Below are 24726 nucleotides of genomic sequence, written 5' to 3'. Positions count from 1 at the left end.
AGCTTGCAGCATTCCTTTTCTGCAATTACGATAATGTGCACTCATTTATTTCTCTATCTGGCAGAGGACACTCCTCTTTTCCTGTCTGGATCACAAGAGGGCATGGGGCTGCATGGAAGCTTGCTCGAATGTTACCTGTGCAGTATATTATTCTAATCTTTCCAACAACCATATTGGTTGGTTTTACTCATTATACCAATGAAGACAAGGGGACTCAGGGAAGTGGAATAATTTGCTGGAGGTCACCCAGTTAGTGATAAAATGTTCCTAATAAACTGTGACACACTGCCTCCTACTAACCAGCTGAGTGACTCTGGGCAGGCTATTTAATCTCTCTAATTCTTTTTCCTCACTTATAAAATGAAGGGGTTCCATCTGATTTCTGAACCTGACACTTTAGAATTATTTTGTGACCAGTATGACCCATGTATCTCTTAAAGGATTATTAATTGTGTTTTGACACAGGGACTTTTTCCTTTCTACTGATACCTCTATTAAACAAAGGAGGAATTTCTGCAGGACACTTTTATGCTTAGGACTCTAAAAACCATATGCAGAAATAACCAGTCAAATATTGCATTCTACAGTGTCTAATTAAAGAGTTACAGTGTGAAACTACCATTAAAAAACTGATCAAATATTACCAAAAGGATTGTGACATAAGCTGTGTTTCTAGGCATTACATGTACCTTAAAATTTTTGGTCATTCCTTTATTCTATGAAAATAACACCCAATTATTTCTGTAAGATAATGGCACCATTGAGTACTTAACGTTCAAATAGTTCTAAACTCTTTAATGCATTAATTATTTAACCTCTCCAACAATGCTGTGAGGTATGTAATGTTATTATTCCCCTTTTACAGATTAAAAAAAATCAAGTACAGACAGTTTTAAGGACATTGTCCAAAGTTGTACAAGATAAGTAGCAGAATCAGGATTTGGACTCAAACTGTATAATTTCAAAGCACACTCAGATGCAACACAACATGACCCAGGGCCTAGAGATTGTGTGTTGGGATACTGTGTATCTCACACGGGAGTATATTTATTCTATGACATAAGAGAAAAACCTATGGCATGTTTTGAAAATCACTTATATAAAATGTGATTGTAATAGAATATATATATCATAAAATAGAATATAATTCTATATAATTGAATAGACTTCTAAAATGATATTTTTCTCTTAGACTATTCCTTATCTTTTTTACACTTAATTCTAATTATTTTAACAGTTTTTCCTACAGAAATATATAAAATGTATTCTTTTTTCTTTATATCCAAGTTATATAAATATGTAAGCCATAGTTACCAAATCATTATACTAAAGAATCTGTAATAATATATTTAACTTTTTACTTTAATAAGCATGTTATTTTTTGGTGACTTGTAACATAAATGCGCCAGTCTATAAGCTACAGGAAAAGTGTTATTCTGCAGTATTTGAATTAGCTGCTTCTGCTGATAATTAGCCTCTCTCACGGTTATGTCAATTCTCAATTGCTGCACTCCTATAATTTGTGATTCCATTCCTGTTTTTTGGCATATTGATTGTCTGTTTTTGATGCATAAATTCTCAATGACCAAATTTAATTAACATTCTTTGAGTTAATTTTCCTCTTTGTGTCCTTGGTGAAGAACTGTAATGGTTGGTCAAGGAAAATTTAGGGAGTTATTGTTATCTATGCTCATCTAAGAATGAAAGCTATCTAGAGAAAACAAAAACAAGAAAAACAGCACCTCTACATAGCATTTATGTATTTGTTAACTACTCATTCAAATTCATTCTCTAAAGGAAGGAGACCTGGCTCTTTCTATGAGCTTTCAGTCTTAATCCTCAAATACTGTCTTACCTAGTGGCCTAATTATAAAAGCAACTTGGTTGTTTTTGCTTATGTGTGAGCAAATCATGGTTATGAATTATGGTTGATTCCAAACCTCATTTCATTTTCATTCCCTGTAAGAGAAGCCACTTATCAGCAGAAGCACCTAATTCAAATGTTGCAGAATGAAATTTTTAAAGTGAAATATTTAAAGTGAAAAGTTAAATATCTTATTACTGCTTCCTTAAAACATGTCTGCAACTATGCCTATAGATTTCTCAGTTGTTTGTTTTTTGTGGTGGAATGCAAACTTTCGATGTACATTTGCCATAAGTTTAGATGCATGGAATTCACACAAATTAAATGTGTTTATTATTATAAATGTGCACAAATCCAAGTAGCAAAATTCTTTAAAATATCCTTCAATCAGCTAGCCACTTAATTTATTCAAGGAATTCTTATTTTGGAAAAACATTTACATAATATACCCAGTTCATCCTTTCTATGCCTGAATCTTGCTAAATCCCATTTTATTCATTATTGTCTGACTATTTTTTCAAAGGATATTTTATTTATACACATTTATATGAGCAAAATGCATTACAAGTTGAAATTTTTTTTTTAGTTGGGTTAATTGCTGTCACTTGTGTTATGGAGTTTTGATATAGTTTCCACTTTGACAAGTCAAACTTGACACAAGCAAATATTGGCACAGACTGTCGGGTCAAAAATGAACTCTTAATGTGACAACTAAAGTGAACTGCTACAAACCCTGGCTGTCAAAATACAAGTTATGGCTTTGTAATGTAAATACAGTTTTAAAAGTACAAGTTTCTCAGGCACCCATCTGTCAAAAGACAGGCTATGCTATGTCCTGTGGCGCTTTGATGAGTTTGCTCACTCTTAAGAGTAGGGGCCAGGAGAACTGGGCTCCACGCCTCAAAAAGAAGAGGACTGGTATGCAGTGGACTCCAGGTTTTACTGCTTTATGTTTTCTGTCTTTCTTATGGTGGACTGATAAAAGCTCCTGTAAATGGAAAAGACAGAATTCTATCCAAAATATTACTGGAAATCATATCCTTACTATAAGAAAAAAATACTTCTTACAATTTTTTTTTTTTTTGAGACAGAGTCTTGCTCTGTCACCCAGGATGGAGTGCAGATGCATGATCTCGGCTCACTGCAACCTCCACCTCCTGGGTTCAAGCAATTCTACTGCCTCAGCCTCCTCAGTAGCTGGGATTATAGGCACGTGACACCATGCCCAGCTTATTTTTATATTTTTAGTAGAGAAGGGGTTTCACCATGTTGGTCAGGCTGGTCTTGAACTCCTGACCTCACAATCCGCCTGCCTCAGCCTCCCAAAGTGCTGGGATTATAGGCGTGAGCCACCATGCCTGGCCACTTCTTACAAAATTTTAAAAGGAAATAACTAATTTTTTCCTGGCTCCTTTCAGGTAAAAAGATAATTTCAGCACCATCTCTGGTATGGTATTGAACGAGGCAGTGGGGATTAATGTCTGCAAAATAGATGTATGTGGCTTACCACCATGGGTTGTTTCAGGAAAGCTTTGGAAAAAGTGATTAACAAAATAGGCAGAAAGGATAAATTGCCAACAATTATGACATAGTATAGAGCATATGATATGTAATTGGGGAATCAGTTTTTATAAAACTCACATTTTAAAATCTAAGAAAATGACACTAACTACGCAAGTTTCCCAATTTGCTACTGTCAGCTGAACATCTATTATGTATTAAGCACAAATGTAGATAGTTAACATATGTCCTTTAACTAAATTACACAAATGCAAAAAGGATTGCCAGGGGAGAGGATAATCAGCCCAGGGAGCAAGCATTCATTAAAGAGATTTCTAAGGAAGAGCAATGTTTTTGAAAATAACACGAGCCAGGATGAATTGCATGTCACACCAGTTCTCAGTGATGTTTGGGGAGGAGTCCAGAGTTTTTCCATGAACTCTAATCCATGAAAACAAGCACATTAGCTACTTTCCCCCTTTCTATTTAGGGCACCATTTTTAAAAGTTGACAACCTCCTGCAGGGATGTTCTGAAAGACAGAGACATCTTGTCAGAATGATGAATGTCCTTGGTGGATGAGGCAGAAAGAGTTGACTGTGTAGGACATTCCTGACAAGTCTTCAGGATTTAAAATGGTAACCATCTTTTTTGGCAAGTTTTTTTTTTGTTTGTTTTGTTTTGGATGAGAGGAGATATTTTAAAAGTTCAGTGAAAGACTGAACTTTTAAACTCAGTTACCTGTAGTTGTGTGGGTAAGGGTATGCATCCAATTGAGCTCATAGTATGTGTTCAATACATATTTATTTCATCTAACCCTTCCCCCCATTACTGCTGACAGCTTCTGAGTTAAGGGTGAATCGCTGACTCCAATGCTATTAGAAGGGGCATGTAGCGTGACCCAGTCACACACTTCCCTTACTCTAGTGTGTGCAGCCTCTCCTTTTGCTTCCACCATGAGCTATTTTCCTGCCATGGCCCAAACTGAATTTATATACATATACATAGATACAGAGAGCTATATAGCCACAATATGTGTGCATGCGTGCACGCATGTGTGTGTGTATACATTTGTACTTGGCATGTTTATCTGCCATCTTCCTATCCTTCTTCTGAAAATCATTGCCCCGCTTTACCCCAATTGATACAGTTACTATCCGTTGAGACATAAGAAGAGTAGGAAAATGTGAATGTTTACAGGTGTTATTTCCCAGGGGTGTATCTATCTGAATCTTTAATAACTGTCTGGAATGTGTAATGAGATTACAACCTAACCTAACATAGCCGAGAATAATTCCTGCCTCTTCACGCCGGCTCATGCAGCCCACTCTCTAAACATTACCCTGTTCTTCTGGAGTTTTCCATCTTAGTAATGGTCTCATTAACCATCCAGTTGCTTACTTAAGCTTCAACCCTAGGAATTTTCTCTCTTCTTTACTTTCTTACATCCAATCCATCACCAAGCTCTTTCGGTCTTATCCCCCAAATGTTTTGCAAATCCATCCCACTTCTCCCCACCTCCACTGCTGTTGTTATAGTCCAAGTCACCCGATGTCTTTTGCCGAAATCACTGCCAGAGCTTTATAATTGATATCCCTGCTTTGACTCTTTCTCCCCATCCTGTCACCTATTATGATTTTCTAGTTCACTTAGAATAAAATTGATTTTATAAGGCTCATACATTGTACATCTTCTGGTGCCTGATTTTGTCTCAGCCCAATTTCCTACCACCCTTCTCTTCATTCACTGGACTTAACTGTCCCTCTTTTTGTTTCTTGAACAAGTGAAATCTGTTTTCTCTTTCGGAGTTTAACATTTGCTGCTTCCTTTCCCTAAAACTCACTGCCCCTTGATATTATCTCAAGCTGACTGGAGTTCATTTCAAATATCACCTCCTTGATGATACCCATCACTTTCCTCTCTCTTATCCACACAATCATTTTATCACCTTTCTGTTTTATTTCTTTATTGACAGTTAGCACTAAGTACAATTGTGTTGTTCATGCATTCATTCATTTGCTTGTTTACTGCCTCTTTTATCCCACTAAAATGTGGACTCCATGAGAGCGTGGGTTTACCTGTCTTGTTCATCACATGTACCCAGCACAATGCTTGGCACATAGAAGAGTGAACTAAAGAAGAGAAATAATAATTGTATTAGCATACTTTCCTCAAATTTCTTTTCTTTTCTTTTTTTTTTTTGAGATGGAGTCTCACTCTGTCACCCAGGCTGGAGTGCAGTGGCGGGATCTTGGCTCACTGCAACCTCAGCCTCCCAGTTCTGGCAATTCTCCTCCTGACCCTCCCAAGGACCTGGGATTACAGGCATGCGCCATCACACCCAGGCGATTTTTGTGTTTTTAGTAGAGACGGGGTTTCACCATGTTGGCCGGGCTGGTCTTGATCTCTTGACCTCGTGATCTGCGCACCTCAGCCTCCCAAAGTGCTGGGATTACAGGTGTGAGCCACCATGCCCGGCCCTTTCCTCAAATTTCTGAAGCTGAAACTAAGAAAGATAATCTATTTCATTCTCTGAAGGTTGAATCCTAGATATAAAACTCAAGAGCTATTGGTGCCTGTTTTCTGTGACTGGGCCAAAGCCATGAGAATAATGAAGCCAACAGACAGCAAAAGCAGCGATGAGAGCAAAAGATAGTTTTGACGATACTTAATTCTCCTTTTAGTTGTTTGAGACCCAGGTATATTCCTTCTTTTCCCATAGTATGATTGTACAATTTATGCATGAGATATACCAACATACTTCCAATAATTCCTCTTTTTCCTTTCTTGTTTAAGTTGGTTTGAAATTGGTTTCTGAGATTTACAATTAAAGTATTCCAAACTATCCTGTCACTGCTTGTTTCTATTGCCTTTTCTGTGACTATTATGAAATTTAAAACTCTGGCCATTCTACACTTCTTTCATCTCTCTCTCTCTCCAACTCTCTCTCTCTCTCTCTCTCTCTCTCTACCTCTGTCTCCATCCTTTGGACCTTTACACAGGTGTTTTTATATGCTTGGACTATTCTTTCTGATTTTTCTTTAAAAAAGCATTCTGACAGCCCAAGCCTAGAGTTTATACTCCTTCTATGATCTACCATAGCATCATATATTTATTCCCAGTGTAGCATGAGCGACCAGTTTTGCATCTCCCTATTTGTCTCTTTCCCTGTTGTATTTTTTCTTATTTACAACAGCATTCTTGGTGCCTAACACAATGCCTGATATATAAACAGATGACAATTGAATAAATGAATGAACAAACAAATAGAACTGTTTTGTTGGGGACCAAAGCAGAACTAAGAGGCAACAGACTAGAATCTGAGTGTTAATAATGTGGTCCACACCAGACTTTTTCCTGTTGATGCTGCTCTAAAGTATTGAATTGCTATTTTTTCAGATTGAGGCTGTTTGCTTTGGGCTTTGGCAAGATTTATACGTATATTTTCCAGTACTTGTTTTTCTAAGGATTCTTTTATTTTTTGTTCATGTTCCCCTTTTTTCACTTACAGGGACTTATTTTTTTCAGAGCTATTTTCCTCTAGTATAAGATTCTGAAATTTCTACCTATTAGTGCCATTTGATTTGTCACTTTGTCAAATATTGGCAGCATGCCAAGCTACTAGGTATCCTGTTTAAAATAGTTTATTGTGGAAAATAAAAATAAATTCGTATCATCAGTATCATTTTCTCTTTAGTATATTCCATGGACTATCCTTTTAAAAATCCTTTCAAAAATCAGAATTGCTATACCAATCTCTGATATTCCTATTTTGCACAGTTTTTAGTGCTTAAGAAAACAATGAAAATACCCAAGTTTCTTCAAGTTTATTTTATATTTGAAAAAATAGCATGTCCAATTTATGTCATGTTCAGTCATTCCCAGGGAAAGAGAATGTTTCCATTGACCATGACTGTGACCATCATTGTACTCTTGCTCTGCAGAGTCTCAGGGAGTCTCACTAAGTGTTCTGATGGGCTTGGTGCAATGATTATTTTTCCTTTTCACACTCCATGGATCTTATCACTGCATGATACTAAATGATTGCACTTTGCTTGTTTTTCTGGTAGTTTTTCCATGAAATTTGTGCCATTACCAAATGAATTTGCAACATTACATGAACACTGTCAAATATTCTTCATATAAATGGATTCTTGACAGAAACAAAGAAGAAGCGAAGAGGAAAACCTTACACAGGGAGGAATTTCAAAGAAGACATCTCTAAATTGAAATGAGTTGTCAGATACTGATGATTTCATATAACACCCTATCATATGATAATGTGTGATGGAGAGGATGGACAGTGGGCCTGAAATATTGAACTCTTATTCTCAACATGTTGGCGGATGATGTAAGGAGTAAAGGTTCTCCCCAAAAATAAAGCAGTTATGAAGACATGGAATCTGCTTACTCCTTTTTCTTCAGTTTTGGCCTGAGAAAAAATGAGGAGTGGTGAATGTGTGTGTTTTAATTTTCTCGAGTATTCCTGAAGACATGTTGGTGGTCATATTTGGACCACTCTTTCTAGCACTCAGATTCTGAAGGCAGAGTCAATAATTTCAAAAACAGAAGGAAGCTGTTCTTGAGCTAACCAAATATCTTGAGTGTATACCAAGTATCTTCATGGTTTAGAAATGAGTTCTAGTGAATCTAAGTCAAAACTAATCTCAAAAGTGATCAATGGAAGGTATGCACTCTTTCAAAGTAGAACTAATCTATTAATGTGAATGGCAGAGAATATCACCAAATGGGATCAGCATTGGAGATTACAGGTATTAATCGGGTGCTATTTTAATTACAGTCTCCAATTACAAACAGGTTATGCATCAAAATTTCATTAGGGAAACAGATATTTGTAAGAAAGAATGCTTTTGTTTTCTATCAAAAGAACATTTCAGATAAGTCATTACCAAATTACTCAGAAAAAGTTGTGTAATTCATAATGTATCTGAAGAATTATACCAATGAGATGTCCAAATATTAGATTCTGCTTGCAGGAGGATTTTAAGTGGGGAGAGAATAGAAGGAATGTATTTGCTCTCCCTTTCTAGTCTCAAAAATCAAAAATAGTGTAATTTCCCATTGCTGCCCTGTAACTCCATTCTGCCTACCTCCCTATCTCTATGGGCAACTCTCCTCTACCCTTCAGGCATAAATACTGATATTGATACCTTGCTGTTCTGGGCACATTAAGCTTTCCCCTCACGCACCCAAACTCTTATTTATTCAGGAAAGATATACATTACAGAAGAAAGCATTCTGATTAAATTAATTCACAATAAGGTGTGAATGATTTAAAGCAAACACGCACTTCAGGCAGACAAAACTCGTTGAAACTACAATTTGTCTGGAACTGTGTTAGGCTTACTAGTTCTATTATCTCACATCTCTACAAAAAACTATTTTATGGAGAAGAACATTGGAGTACCAATTCTTTAAAGACTTTGCTCAAAGAATATAGTTAGTAAATTACAGAGCCATGATTTAAGATATCAAAAATAGTCTCAAATTTTTTTTGAGATACTCTTGGTGCCAATTAACTAATGCAGTTTCAGGTTCAGGCATTGGGAAAAGGGAGGTGCTGGTAAAAATGTCAGACATTATGGCCGGGCGCGGTGGCTCAAGCCTGTAATCCCAGCACTTTGGGAGGCCGAGACGGGCGGATCACGAGGTCAGGAGATCGAGACCATCCTGGCTAACCCGGTGAAACCCCGTCTCTACTAAAAAATACAAAAATCTAGCCGGGCGAGGTGGCGGGCGCCTGTAGTCCCAGCTACTCGGGAGGCTGAGGCAGGAGAATGGCGTGAACCCGGGAGGCGGAGCTTGCAGTGAGCTGAGATCCGGCCACTGCACTCCAGCCTGGGCGACAGAGCGAAACTCCGCCTCAAAAAAAAAAAAAAAAAAAAAAAAGTCAGACATTATGAGGAGAAATAAGTTGGAATAGGTGGTTTTGACGAGGTGTCTAGTCTCCTAGACCACCTTGCTCAAGTTAAACTAGTTTTGTGTATTTTCTTTCCCACTCTATCATCCTCCATTTTCTACGTACAACCATACCTTATAATGCATTAATCTAAAAGTTTCTAATTGTTTACAGATCTAAATTATTTCTTTGCTTTTTTGTTCAAATTATCAGGAATTCTGGAAGGAGTACAGGTCGTCCTTTCATATTTTCAAGTCTCGTTGGCTGTTGATGGGGTTTTTATTTTTCATGGATGAGGGTTTGGAAATTCTTGTAGCCAGCAGGGATAGGAAGACACTAACTGAACATTGTGATGTCTGGTAGCAGTAACTCTGAAGTATGTGTGGTAAACTGGGAGGAGGAGGGAAAGAGGAGGAGGAAGGACATTGGGAAACCTCCAGCCAAGTAGAAATCGGCTGTTTAAAAATTATTTTTTACCTGAAATTAATCCTTTTCCTCCACTCTTGTGATTATATATTGTATTAGTCCATTTTTCACACTGCTGATAAAGACATATCCAAGACTGGGTAATTTATAAAGAAAAAGAGGTTTAATGGACTCATAGTTCCACATGGCTGGGGAGACCTCACAATCATGGTGGAAGGTGAAAGGCGTGTCTTACATTGGTGGCAGGCAAGAGAGAGAATTTGTTCAGGGAAACTCCCCCTTATAAAACCATCAGATCTCGTGGGACTTATTCACTCTCACGAGAACAGCACAGGAAAGACCCACCCCCATGATTCAGTTATCTCCCACTGGGTCCCTCCCATGACACGTGGGAATTGTGGGAGCTACAATTCAAGATGAGGTTTGGGTGGAGACACAGTCAAACCATATCATGTATATTACATCAATGTTTGGTCTCATAGGCCTGTACTGTGGCCCATGGAAAAAGTACCTGTTATCTAGTAAGAAAATATGTGAAAATCTGGAAAATTGCTACACCTAAAAAAAAATTTTTTCCTCAAAACCAATTGGTCTTAGAATTGGGGAAAATCTGTACTGACCTTGATTTTCTGCTCTATAATACCTCACCAATTATATTGCATCTAATGCTAAAAATAGTCATCACATCAGAAATGAGTTTTAAAAAATCCAGAACTCTGCTACCAATAACAAAATATCCTTCTACTTGAAGAAACTGTATCTCTTGGTGGCATTTCAATCAAAATGCAGAGCTACCCCCGAAGTAGTATGATAATGTTTACTAGCTTGTCTTTGCTTTAAATGTACAATAAGACACACATTCTCACTAAAGCAAAAGTGTGTTACATTACTTTTTACCTAAAATAACTATATTCATCAACACCAAAACACCTAAATAGCCTAGAGATAATCTCATAGAACTTATGTTTTCAAGTTTATAATTCACTTGACTCTCACTCAACTGCCAGAGGATTTATGCACAATGCATAGTGTTTTCAAGTTCTTATTTACATAATTAAGTAAAAGAGATTGTAATATCGGATGTTGACACAATTTATGATCATTTATTTATTTTTATTTTCGATTGTAAGAGGCATTTGAGAGCAATTTCACATATTATCCTCCCCCTGTTCCTTAAAATAGAAGCTAATACTGAATGTCAAGCTCCCTGTCCTCACTTGAGAACCAGAGAGCATATGAGCTCTTACAGGAATTGAGAAATACTCTCTTGCCTGAGGACATGTCATTTGATACTAAGAAATGGAGCTCTCAACATTTAATGAATGTCTCCAACACTAAACTTGTGTGAACTGAGTCATAAAATGGAAAGCAATAGTCTTTTACACACTGTGGAAATCCTCTGGCAAGAACAGGAGCAGTCCCTCTAAGAAGGACTATAAATATAATCTTCAGTACCTTTCAACTGAAAAGATATGCTAGCATATTGGTTAGAAGTCATGCAAACTGGATTCCAGTGGTGGCTCTGCAACTTTTGGGTGAAACTTTGGACACCTCTCACTTCTTAGAGGCTCTTTCCTCATTTGCAAAACAGGATAAATCTGGATTAATAACATCTACCTCTTACCCAGAGGATTAAATGAGATCAAGTAAGAAAAAATCTCAGTTAAGTGCTTGAGTATAATAGACATTAAATAAGTGCTTGTTTTTGTCCTAGGAAGCAGAGCCTAAGATGAAGATTAGTGGTCAAGAGGTTCATGGTTAAATACTTTTAGGAGGAGAGAGGGATGTAGGAGAGTGGGCAGAGGAAATAAGCTCACAGAGTTTTGCCTGGAAACTAGCTTCAGTTTGATTTCCTGGGGAAGCTCTGCAGCTCAAATTGCATTAGCATCAGTCCCATTTAAAGGGAGGCAGGAGTGTGCAGAAATGTCCTCTCCAGCGTGGGAGGTCCCATTTTTGGCAGAGGTCAATTCTCAAGAGAAGGTTGCAGCTTTGAGTTGCTATCATACAAAACTAGTAGCCTGGGAGTGAGTGGGCGTTGGGTGGGGAGAGGGGATGTGCACCTGTTAGTCAGCTGGTCTAGATGTGACACCAACAGTGCCCACTAGAGTCCATCCTTGGCATTATTCAGATCCACTTGCTTCTCACTCCAAGTTCATCCACCCTGGTGCAACTTCTCCAGTATTTTGATTGGTCACACATTTTGGGAAAACTTAAAAGAGAAGAGGGTTACTCAGACAAACTGAAACCCTTGCTACTGCCTTGTTCCTGAGGTTGTAACTCGGTGGTTTTTAATCACAGAAGATTTTGCCCCCCAAGGGAAATTTGCCAATGTCTGGAGAAATTTTTGTTTGCCATATCTGGAGGTTGCTATAGCCATTATGTCCTGCAATGCACAAGACAGCTTCCACAGCAAATAATTATTCAGCGCAAAGGTCAACAGTGCTGAAATTGGGAAACCCTTCAGTAACTTATATGCATCATTTCACTGCTTCTTCACCAATTCTAGATCCTCTTCCCCTCAGCGAGCACATTTGCTGGCTTAGGTGGATTGTCCGGTGTGTTGACTCAGATCATCATCTCTGAGGAGCATAAGCCCAGTTTAGCATGATTTATCAGCTTATGGTTTCTGTGCATACCCATTTAGTTAAAACTGGATATGGGAGTACCAGGAGCTATTCCAGTTGATCACTGGAGTGCAAAACAGATCCTCAACCTGCCACCAAGAGGCCAAGTGGTCTCCTTGAGGGATGGGATGGTTTGGAGGCTCAGCCTTGGTCTCTGTGGCTGGCAGGTCAGACATTCAGCTGTAACAGTAGCTAGATTAGCCTGAATGAGAGTTACGACATACCGTACAGCCCATATTTGGTGCTATGGATTGCTACTGAGTTCATTTGACCTTATTACTTGATAGCCATCAGAGTAACTTCTGACCCCATGGTAACCTGCTGTCCAATGGAACGAAGCTGTTTCTGTCATAGTTTAGTAGTGTTTCAGGAGCTGGTTCGTTTTTTGTTTGTTTGTTTCTGCAACAGTTTATTAAGATATAACTTAATGCCAGGTGTGGCGGCTTACGCCTGTAATGCCAGCACTTTAGGAGGCAGAGGCCGGCAGATCATGAGGTCAGGAGATCCAGAACATCCTGGCCAACATGGTGAAACCCATCTCTACTAAAAATACAAAAAAATTAGCTGGGTATACTGTCTTGTGCCTGTAATCCCAGCTACTCGGGAGGCTAACACACGAGAATTGCTTGAACTCAGGAGGTGGAGGTTGCAGTGAGCCGAGATTGTGTCACTGCACTTCAGCCTGGTGACAGAGCAAGACTCTGTCTCAAAAAAAAAAAAAAAAAAAAAAAAAAGATATAACTTACACAACAGAATCACTCTTACAATCCAGTGTTTTTTAGTTTATTCGTAGAGTGGTGCAACCATTGCAGCCATCTGATTTTATAACATTTTCATCATCACCAAATAAAACCCCACCGGTGGTCAACTCCCATTCTTCCCAACTTCTCTAGTACCAGGAAACTACTAGTTTACTTACTGCCTTCCTGGACTTGCCTGTTCTGGAAATTTCATATAAATGAAATCATATAATATGTGACCTTTGTGTCTGGCTTCTTTCATTTAGCATAAAGTTTTCAAGGTTCATCCATGCTGTAGCATGTATTAATACTTCATTCCTTTTAATTCACAAATAATATTTCATTGTATGCATATACAATATTTTACTTATCTATTCATGAGTTGCTGAATATTGGGTTGTTTCCATTTTTTGGCTGTTAGGAATAATGGTGCTATAAGCATTTGTGGACAAGTTGTTTGTGTGGACACCTTCAAGACCACATATTTAGGAGTGGAATTGCTGGGTAATATAGTAACTCTATGTTTAATGTTTTGAGAAATGATTAAGCCATATTGCAAAGTGGCTGCACCACTTTCTCACCAACAATACATGAAGGTTTCTATTTGTCTATATAACCACTATTCATTTTCTTCTTTATTTAATATCCTAGTGGATACTGTTTCTGTTTTTTGCTTTCGTTGTGGTTTTGGTTCACTTTCCCCAATAACCAATGATGTTGACCATCTATTCATGAGCTTATTGATCATTTGTTTATCTTCTTTAGAAAAGCATTCAAATTATTGGCCCAATTTTAAAATGAGTTGTCTTTTTATTTGTAAGTGGTTAAAGACTTTTTTCTCTCATTGAATTGCCTTGGCAGAATTGTCAAAATCAATTGACCATAACTGTGAGGGTTTCTGGGATGTCAATTCTATTCCGTTGAGCTACATGTTTATCTTTACGTGAGTACAATGCTGTTCTGGTTACAGTAGGTCGGTAGTGAGTTTTTAAATCAGGAAACGTGAGTCTTCTCATTGTGTTCATCTTTTTCAAGATTGTTTTGGTGATTATGGATGCCTTGCACATCCATATGAATTTTAGTGCTGGTTTTTAAATTTCTGCAGAAAGGCATCTGGGAGTTTGAGACTGTATTGACCCTATAGATCAATGCAGAGAGCACTACCATTTTAACATCATTATCTTCCAGTCTATGAACATAGTGTGTTTTTCCATTTATTGTCTTCTCTACATTTTTCAAGAGTATTTTGCATTTATCAGGGTATATATCTTGCACTTCTTTTGTTAAATTTGTTCCCAATAATTTTATTGTTTTTGATGTCATTGTAAATGGAATTGTCTCATGAATTTGATTTTGGGATTGTTCGTTGCTGTTTCATGAAATTTCATTTGAGTTTTATATTTTGATCTTATATTAATATCTTGCAACATTGCTGAACTGATTTATTAGTTCTAATAGGTTGTGTGTGTGTGTGTGTGTTTGTGTATTCCTTAGAATTTTCCATATTGAAAATTATATCTTCTTTAGATAGAAGTATTTTTACTCTTCCTTTTCCAGTCTGGATGTCTTTTATTTCTCTTTCTTTCCTCATTGTGTTGAGTAAAACCTCTAGTGCAATGTTGAATAGAAGTGGAAGAAGTGGATAACTTGTTTTCTTCCTAATTTTAAGGGGAAAGCATTCAGTCTTTCACTATTAAATATGATGTTAATTATGGATTTTTCATGGGAACTGTTTAGCATCTAGAAGCAGTTTCTTTCAATTCCCAATTTATTGAAGGGTTTTAGTAATAAAAGTGTGGATTTGCCAAATGTCTTTTCTGCATCTATTGAGATGATCATATGGTTTTTGTCCTTTCTTTATTCTATTGATATAGTATATTGCATTGATTTTCAGATGTTTAAATAACTTTGGATTATGCACCATGACGCACTTTGTCATGGTGCATACTCCTGTTTATATGTACCTGGATTTGATTTATAACTATTTTGTTAAGGATATTTGATCTTTATTCTTAAGGAACATTGTCTGTGATTTTCTTTACTCGTGATGTTTCTGCTAATTTTGGCCTCAGTGTAAAACTAGTCTCATAGAATACACTAAGGAGTGTTCCTTCCTCTTTCATTTTTTGGAAGAATTTCAGACAAATTGTTAATTAAATGTGTTTTAGAATTCATCAGTGAAGCCATCTGATCTTGGGATTTTCTTTGTAGGAAGTCTATGCAGATTTTACCATGAGTCAGTTTTGGTAGTTTATATTTTTCTAGGATTCTTTCCTTTTGTCTAGGTTATCTAATTTGTTGGCAAACACTTTTTTGTAGTATTCCTTTATAATTCTTTTCATTTCTACAGGGTGGATATTGCTGTGTTTTCTTTCATTCCTGGTTTAGGTGATTTGAGTGTTCTCTCTTTTTTTGTGAGCTGTCTAAATAAATGCTTGCTAATTTTTCTGATTTTTCAAAGAACCAAATTTTTATTGTGTTAATTTTCTCTATTATTTTTAATTCTTATTTCATTTATATCCACTGTATTTGTCTGCTTCTTTGGATTTTTTTTTTCTTTAGCCTTTTATTTTAGGTTCAGGGGTATATGTGAAGGTTTGTTACACAGGTAAACTCATGTCATGGGAATTTGTTGTACAGAGTATTTCATCTTCCAGGCATTAAGCCTGGTACTCATTAGCTATTTTTCCAGATCCTCTCCCTCCTCCCACCCTCCACCCTCAAGTAGACCCCAATGTCTGTTGTTTCCCGCTTTGCATTCATGAGGTCTCATCATGTAGCTCCCACTTTCAAGTAAGAACGTGTGGTATTTGGTTTTCTGTTCTTTTGTTAGTTTGCTAAGGATAAAGGAGCCTCTGGCTCCATCCATGTTCCTGCAAACAACATAATATCTTTATTTTTAATGGCTACATAGTATTCCATGGTATATGTGTACCACATGTTCTTTATCCAGTCTACTATCAACAGGCATTTAGGTTGATTCCATATCTTTGCTATTGTGAGTAGTGCTGGAGTGAACATAGGTGTGCATGTGTGTTTATGTTCCTTCCTCAACTTGAAGGCAGCAGAGGAAGGAACTTTAGTAGTGGCTGTGGCCAAGGGTGTTTTACTTGTTTCCTGGGGGCTCTACCCCTGAGAGATGCAGATCAGCAATTGCTCAGTGCAATCAGCCTGGAATGGAAGGTGTGTACTGTGGGCCCAAGCTGGGGGTTCTCTGTCTGGTGATGAGTGGGGAATGGGGGAGGTATCCATGGGAGATGGACTGGCCTCCTCTCCTTGGGTTGACTGCAGCTTGTTGGAGATGTCAATAAAGCACTTAGGGTCTTTGCTCTTTCAACAGTCTGGGGATAGCAAGGACAGTTCCACTGCAGAGGCAGTGGCAGAAAGGCTTTCAGTTGCCCCTGTCCAGGGAGTTGCAGAGCTACTACTGGCTCAATAGCTCTGGTGGGGGTGACTGGAGACCTATGCTTGGAGGACCTGCCTGGTAAGGAGATATGGGAACAGGCACCACTTTTCTGTAGGGCTGCTGCAGTATACTGGGGATCCACTCTAGTCCCTAGTCACCATGAATTTTCCAGTACCTGGAGGTATCAACAGTGAAGGCTGCAGAACAGCAAAAATGGTGGCCTGCCTCTCCCTCTGCAGGCTCGATCCCAGGGAGGTACTGGTCTGTTGCCAGCCTGAACACACCTGCAGGAGGTGGCTGGAGATCCCAATTGAGAGGTCCAGCCCAGTGAGGAGGAATGGAATTGGGAAACCTGCATAAAAAAGCCATCTGGCCATGTTTTTGTAGAGTGGTTGTGTTCTGGGGGTTCACTGCAGCCCCTGGTTGTCTTGGACTCTCCAAAGCCTGAAAAGCAGAATGGCTAAGTTGCCTAAACAGCAGAGATGGTGGCCTGCCTCACAATTTCTTCTTTCTGTTGCAGGGACGCTTGAAACCTCTGTTGGCTGGAAAACACTGGCGGTGCTAGCTGGAGTCCCCAGTTGGGAGGTCCCACCCAGTGAGAAGAAACAAGATTGGGGACCTGCTTAAAACAGCAATCTGGCCACATTTTTGTAGAACAGCTGTGCTGGGGGTCCATTTCAGCCCCTGGTTGCCTCCAGCCCAAAGGCCGGAACAGCTAAGTCGCCCAAACAGCAAAGAAGGCAGCCCACCCCTCCCCCTGGGAGCTCCATCTAAGGGAGGTGTATGCTGCTCCCTGTGCCTAGCTTGAGTTCCATGCCAATTATCCTGCGAGACACTGTGAAAGCAGAGCCTGCAGACTGTTGCTGCTCAGCCCCCTGGATTCAACCCCTTTCCTAGGGGTTTGTATGGGGGTCTAACCTCCTGCTTTGCCAAAGTTGCAGCTGCTTTTGCTAGGAAGCCCAGAAAGTCAATGTGTCTAAGCCTCCTGGGTCTTCACATGTGCCTGAGTGACTGCTCAACCAAGGCTCCATGTAGCTCTGTATGTCAGACTGAAGGCCCTGGTGGAGTGGGTTCTCAAGGGGATCTCCTGACCTGAAGGTTGCAAATATCCATGGAAGAAGTGTGGGTTCCTCAGGTTACACATTCACTCACTGCTTCCCTGGGCAAGGAAGGTTCCCCTGGCTCCGTGTGACACCGGTTGGGCTGTCATCCTGCCCTGCTTTTCTTTGTTCTCAGTTGGTCCAATTGTTTTCTTGATTAGTCCTAATGCATGTACCTGGATGTTTCTGTTAAAGGTGTTGTATTTTCTGCTTTGGATTTTATTTGCTCTTTTCTTTCTAGTTTCTTAGGGTATAAGTTTGAGTTATTGTTTTGGGATTTTATTTCTTTTTAAATTATTGGGGTTTAATAGTATGTATTTCCCTCTAAGTGCTGATTTATCTGTACCTCATGAGTTTTGTTATATATCACTTGACATTCAGTATTCATTTTCATTTATCTCAAAATATTTGATAAGTGTCTTTGTGATTTTCACCTTGATCCATTGATTATTTAGGAGTGTGTCATTTATTTTTACATATTTGTTAATTTTTCAGTTTTCTCTTATTACTGATTTCTAGTTTCATTTCATTGTGAGCAGAGGATATACTTTGCCTGGCTTCATCATTTTAAATTTATTGAGACTTGTTTTCTGGTTTAATATGGCTTATCCTGGAGAATGATTCGTGTGCATTTGAAAAGAATGTGTACTCTGCTGTTGTTGAGTGACTTTTTCTGTACATGTCTGTTAAGTCTAATTGATTTATAGTATTTTTAAACCTTCCATTTCTTTGTTATTCTTCTGCCTTGCTCTATTCATTATTGGAATTGGGATATTAAAGTTTCCAACTCTAATGTTGATTTGTCTGTTTTTCCCTTCAATTCTGTCTCTTTTGCTTTATGAATTCTGTAACTCTTTTGTTTGGTGCATACATATTTTTAATTATGTCTTTTTGCTTGACGTTTTTATCATTATAAAATGCCCTTCTTTCTATCTAGTGACAATTTTTGTGTTAAAGTCTATTTTGTCTTATACTACTATAGCCGTTTCAGTTTTTATTTGTTTTTTGTTTTGGTTACCACTTGCATCATGTTTTTTTCATCCTTTACTTTCAACCTATTTGTGTCCTTGAATCTAAAGTATCTCCTTATAGATGACATATAATTGGGTCATTCAAATAATCTATTCTGTTAGTTTCTGCCTTTTGAGTAGAATGTTTGATTACCAGTGTTCAATGAATATCTTATAAGGTAGAATTTACATCTGCCATTTAGCTATCTGCTTTCTCCATGTCTTATGTCATTTTGTTACTCTATTTCTCCATTACTTTCTTTTCTGTTGTTGTTAAATAGGTATTTTTGTTTGTCCTATTTTGATTAAAATGTACCATGTTCTTTTACTGTATTTTTTGAGTATTTTTTTAGTTGTGACCCTGAAGTTTCCAATTAACATTAACATTTTAAAAGAATGTATTTCAAATTAATATGAATTTAATGTCAATAGTATATGAAACTTCTCTACAGTATTATTCTTTCCTATCTTGCCCTTGTTCTATTACTGTCATAAAACATACATATTATATCTTTTACCATTTTAAGTCCATCAATTATTGCTTTATGATATTTATTGTTATTATAATTTTTGCTTTATGATGTTATTGTTTAGATAAAACAGAAACAAAATTTAGTTATGAGCAGAGATACAGTTATTCTTTCCTTAATATTTAGCCTTGCAATTAGCTTTACCAGTGTTCTTTATTTTTCTCATGTGGATTTCAGTTACGTTTAGTGCTCTTTCATTTCAATTTGAAGGACTTTTTTTAGTATTTCTTGTAGAATAAATCTGCTATCAAACAATTCATTCAGTTTTTATCTGGGAACATATTTATATCTCTTACATTTTTGGAGGATAGTTTTGGTCAACAGTTTTGATTGTTTCTTTTTGCATCTTGAAAATGGCATCCCAGTGCCTTCTGGCATCCACAGTCTCTGATAAGAAGTCAGATGCTAATCTTATTTCGGATCTCTTCTCTATGATGAGTCATATTTGTCTTGGTTCTTTCAAGATCTCGCTCTTTGTCTTTTGACAGTTTGAGCATGAAATTTTCAGTTATGGATCTCTCTGAGCTTATTTTGCTTGAAGTTTGATTAATGCTTTCCTTCAATTTGGGGAACTTCTCAGTTACAATTTCTTCAAATATTTCCTGCTCCATCTTTCATCTCCTCTCATTTTAGGTTGTCAATTTATTTGGACACTGATTTGCTTAATGGTATCTCACATATCTCTAAGACTGTGTTCTTTTTTCCTTGTTCGTTACTTGCTATTCCTTAGACTGGATAATCTCAATTGACCTTTCTTCAAGTTCAATGATTCTTCTGTCAGCTCAAATCTGCTGTTGAGCCCTTCTAGTGAACTATTTATTTCAGTTATTTTGCTTTTTTATTTCCTGTAACACAACCCACTGTAAGTGCTGGAATCCATAATGAGTCCTTTTGTTTGCCTCTGGGAAACTGATGCAAATCAATCTCATGTCCTGGCTCCTGTTTTTATCATGAATAATACAGACCTTTGTCTCTGATCCAGGAGTCTTTTGTCTTCTTCCAGCATTGTAAATCTTCAAACAGAATATAACTTGTTATTTAAAATTAGGGTAACAAGACTAAACTCTGTACAGTTTTTTAGTTTTGGCAATGAGTATGGTGTGCTAACAGAGGCATGGATTTCTGGAATAGAAAGGGTGAGGTTTTCTATAGACTGGGTTAGGGGTTATGGGAAAACTCACTTTCCAGGATCTGGTAGTGAATGTTCTCACCCCAGTGGTAGAGTGGTGGGAGTAAGCATCTCCCCAATGTTCTACCTATTAATGGATGGTTAGAGGCTTTATGGTCAGAGGTAAGATTGAAATCAGTCTCCTGAATGGTGCTTAGGTTCATTTTCCACTAAATGGGAAGGAGAAGGAAGGGATGTTATCATGGCAGTAAGCCTCAGGTAGGTCCTCAGCCAAAAGGTATTATGGCTGCTAGAGGATCCCCCATGGCATTAGCAACAAGGATATAGAGCTTTGGTTATCTTTATACATCTGGAGGTCTTTTTGTTGTTGTTGTTGTTGTTGAAACTGAGAAGTCAGCTGCTCAAAACTGAAAGTAAATGCAAAGCCTTGCTTATTGGCACTAAGAGGTTCTTTCACCAGCAGCCCCTGATGCCTTTTATTGCCCTCTACCAAATCCTCAGCTGCTTTACTAAAAGCCAAAGTGCTAGAAAACTTCAGACAGGGACGGTACTCAAACTTTTACGGTGGTATAGGATGTGGAAGTCCAAATCACCCCCTGGCTGGCTCTGTGTAGATAGGGGATGCTACGTGCAAGGGTGGCAGAATGCTGCTGAACATTTCAGGTAGAAGCTGCAGTGACATGTGAGGGTGCAAGAAGAAAGAGCCCCTGTTTTTGGCAGGCCTCAGATGCTGGAGGTGCACAGGGGAGGATGTAGCACTGACCTTCAGGCAAGAAGCCAGGGGGAAAAATGCTTCCTTGTGTACTCCAGCCATCCCTACAGACCAGTCTCCATCATCCTTCTGCACTCCCCAGGCTCCTTGCTAGGAAATGACATTATCTCCTGGTAGCTGTCCCTAAAGTATAGCTGTTAAAGTCCTTGATGTGTGTTCCCATGGTGTGGGGGGAAAGTGCCTGAATTTAAATGATAGCGCTTAAGCAAAATGTGCAGTTGGAAAAAAAAAAAAAACATTAAAGTGACCTTATGAATGAAGCCCTCTGAGTCAACTCAACACACATTGTTATCAAAATATATAACATGTGCTGTAAGTGTTCATAAAGTATCAGAAGATATTATGTGCTTTAGGCCTTTAAAACACACGCTAGAGCAACAAAGTACCTTGCCATTTGCAACTGATGGGGTAGTCAGCATTCAGCAGGAGTGCCTCACTCCCTGATGTCCAGATTTTTCCCTATATAGGTGATGTCCTGATGATTGGCAAATCAGAAGCTCCAGTCTCAATTGGCCTGGCTGTAATGCTATCATACCTCATCTGGCAGAGGTGGTTAAAAAACCCCAGCACAATTTTGGAACCACATTCCAAGAACAGTTTCTTAGGACTATGTGAGTGGATTTATTAATAAAATGCTCAATTCTTCTAACAATGGATCAAAAACTGCTGTCTTATTTGGTCCCACTATTACCAAAAAAAAAAAAAAAAAAAAGGCCTAACCCTTTATTGGATTCTTTAAATATTGTAGACAGCATTTGCCTCTCTAAACAGTCTTACTTGTCAAATGAAAACAATGTGTTCACGGAATCAGCTAACCTGGACTCAGCTTCATCTTATTATTATTATTTTTTTTATAATGGGTGGCAGCTACTCCTTTAGGGAAAACTTATCTCCCCCTCTGCTGCCTGAAGCAAAGTTCCTATTCAGTGGGGCCCCCAATTCAAAGAAGCTCCCGTCAATTCCTGGGCCTGGTTCACTGATGGTCCAATGAAGTCGAAACTTAATGTTGTCCACTGGGATTGCTGTGGCTGTTTAGCCTCAGCCCCAGCTACACAGAACTAAAAATTGGCATGGTGACTCCACTCAGTAGGCAAAACTAAAGATTGTTTTCATAGCTCTGGCCGATACATCCTTTGCTATTTTTACTGACTCTTGTGCTGGTCTAGCCATTTGTATTGTCACTTGAAAGGCCACACATGGGCAGAGTAAAGATACTCCTCCTTAGGACCACAAACTGGAAACAAATTGTGGCTGCTGCTATGGTGGTCTGGGTCATTCACATGGACAGTGTGACCTCACATTACTTAACCTAAATGCCTACAGGAAGACTCTATTCACTGACTGAAGCCAAGCTGCTGCTCACACCTGTGATGCTGAAATGCTGCCTCTCCACCTGGATCTGTCATCACATCAAAATATGGAAATATATCACCATCAGGCTTTGAGGTTCTATGTCTGATACAGAAGCAACCACTGCATACTGGATCTGTGATACCTGCCAATAAATACGTGAATACTTGTTTGTCTCAAGATGATGGAGGACACACTGCAAGGATTGGTGACCCTGTCTTCTCTTGGCAGATTGACTACCTTGGATCTTCCTCACTTCCATAAGATTATCAATGACGCCTCAGTACTTTTGACACTTTTTCAGGTTACGGTATTGTGGTCAAGTCCATAATATTTGGGCCATTGAAACTAATCTGTGCCATGTTTTTTGCTTTTTGAACCTTCTATGATCTGACAGTGATGTTCTTTTTGTCACAAAGGTTATCAGTAATGGGACAATGACCGAAGTATTGGATGGACATTCCATGCCACCTACTATTTATAAATTTTGGGTATTGTTGAGCTCGGGAAGACTTCTGACTTTACTTCCCTCACCTCCTCCTCCTGGTCCACACACCTTAGTAAGAGTGTGAATGAGGTTGTGCCCAGAAAGGGATTATATCATTTCAACAACTTTCCAGGTAATGATAAGGAAAAATAATATACATATGAGTATAAGATCATTGGAGAAAAGATAAAGTTGTAAGTGCTCTGGGATTAGATGCATTAATTTTCTGGTAGTAGAAGAAGAGAAAAAAAAAACCTGGCAACTAGGGAGGGAACTTAGATTTCAGAGGTATAGGGGAAAAGAAATGATAAGCCCACTCTATTTTCTAGATTCAACACTGCTTCCTGAGTCAAGCCACAGCTTCATCTGACCATCTAAACTGAGGCTGAGTTTGTCATCTGTTGCCATGCTATAAAAATGAAACAAAACTCAGGTGAACATGTCAGGCCTTGACCTATTCTGCTGTGCCTGATGCCATCAACAGTAGCTTCCAAACACAACATTTACAAACACAACCTGTTTCAATCTGACTGATTATATGATTCTCCTGATGCTGAGTGGCCTTAAGTTGTGCCACGGGTGATTATCAAGGCTACAGTTACTCAGTGAAGCTACCCATGGGGCCTAATCAAACCAATGTAATGGTGATCCAAATCAGCTTTAACAACAAATCCTCAAGAGAGTGACTGAATAATGACTTCAGGTCATATGTTTGTGCACAGATTGGGCTGTGAAATTGGGAATGAAGGTTGCTTTTTGGCTTTTTGTCCCCTGTAACTATTGGAAGACTCATAGCATCCCTTTCATCACGCTATTTTGATTAAGACAGTTACACAGGTCCCTCCAAATTTGAGGATGAATGTCATTATAAGAAGTATATGGGTCATGAGGGCTATAATCAAAAAATAAAAAAGAAATACATGTTGGCATGAATGTGGTGAACAAGGAACACTTCTACACTGCTGGTGGGAATGTAAACTAGTACAACGACTATGGAGATTCCCTAAAGAACTAAAAGTAGAACTACCATTTGATCCAGCAATCCCACTACTGGGTATCTACCAAGAGGAAAATAAGTCATTATACAAAAAAGATGCTTTGCACACACATGTTTATAGCAACACAATTCACAATTGCAAAAATGTGGAACCAACCACATGCCTATAAGTCAATGAGTGGATTAAGAAACTGTGGTGTGTATGTGTGTATATATATATATATACACACACACACACATATACACATATTCATTCTGTGTAATATATATATTACACATACTGAAATTCACTCAGTGTAATACATATACACATATATATGTGTATATATGTGTGCATATATATATCATGGAATACTACTCAGTCATAAAAAGGAATGAATTAATGGCATTTGCAGTGACCTGGATGAGACTGGAGACTGTTATTCTAAGTGAATTAACTCAGGAATGGAAAACCAAACATATGTTCTCACTCATAAGTGGGAGCTCAGCTATGAGGATGCAAGGGCACAAGAATGACACAATGGACTTTAGGGACTTGGGGAAGGAGTGGGAGGAGGGTGAAGGATAAAAGACTACACATTGAGTCTGGCGTATACTGCTTGGATGATGGATGCACCAAAATCTCACAAATCACCACTATAGGACTTACTCACGTAACCAAACACCACCCATTCCCCAACAACGTATGGAAATAAAAAATTAAAAAGAAAAGAAGTACATGGGGTCAGGCGTGGTGGCTCATGCCTGTAATCTCAGCAGTTTGGGAGACTAAGGTGGGCAGATTGCTTGAGCCCAGGAGTTCAGGACTTGCCTAGGCAACATGAAGAAACCCATTTCTATAAAAAATACAAAAATTAACTGGGTGTGGTGGC

The sequence above is a fragment of the Chlorocebus sabaeus genome, chromosome 18 (assembly GCF_047675955.1).
Source record: "Chlorocebus sabaeus isolate Y175 chromosome 18, mChlSab1.0.hap1, whole genome shotgun sequence".
NCBI lineage: Eukaryota > Metazoa > Chordata > Mammalia > Primates > Cercopithecidae > Chlorocebus > Chlorocebus sabaeus.
Note: the sequence above shows the minus strand (reverse complement) of the source record.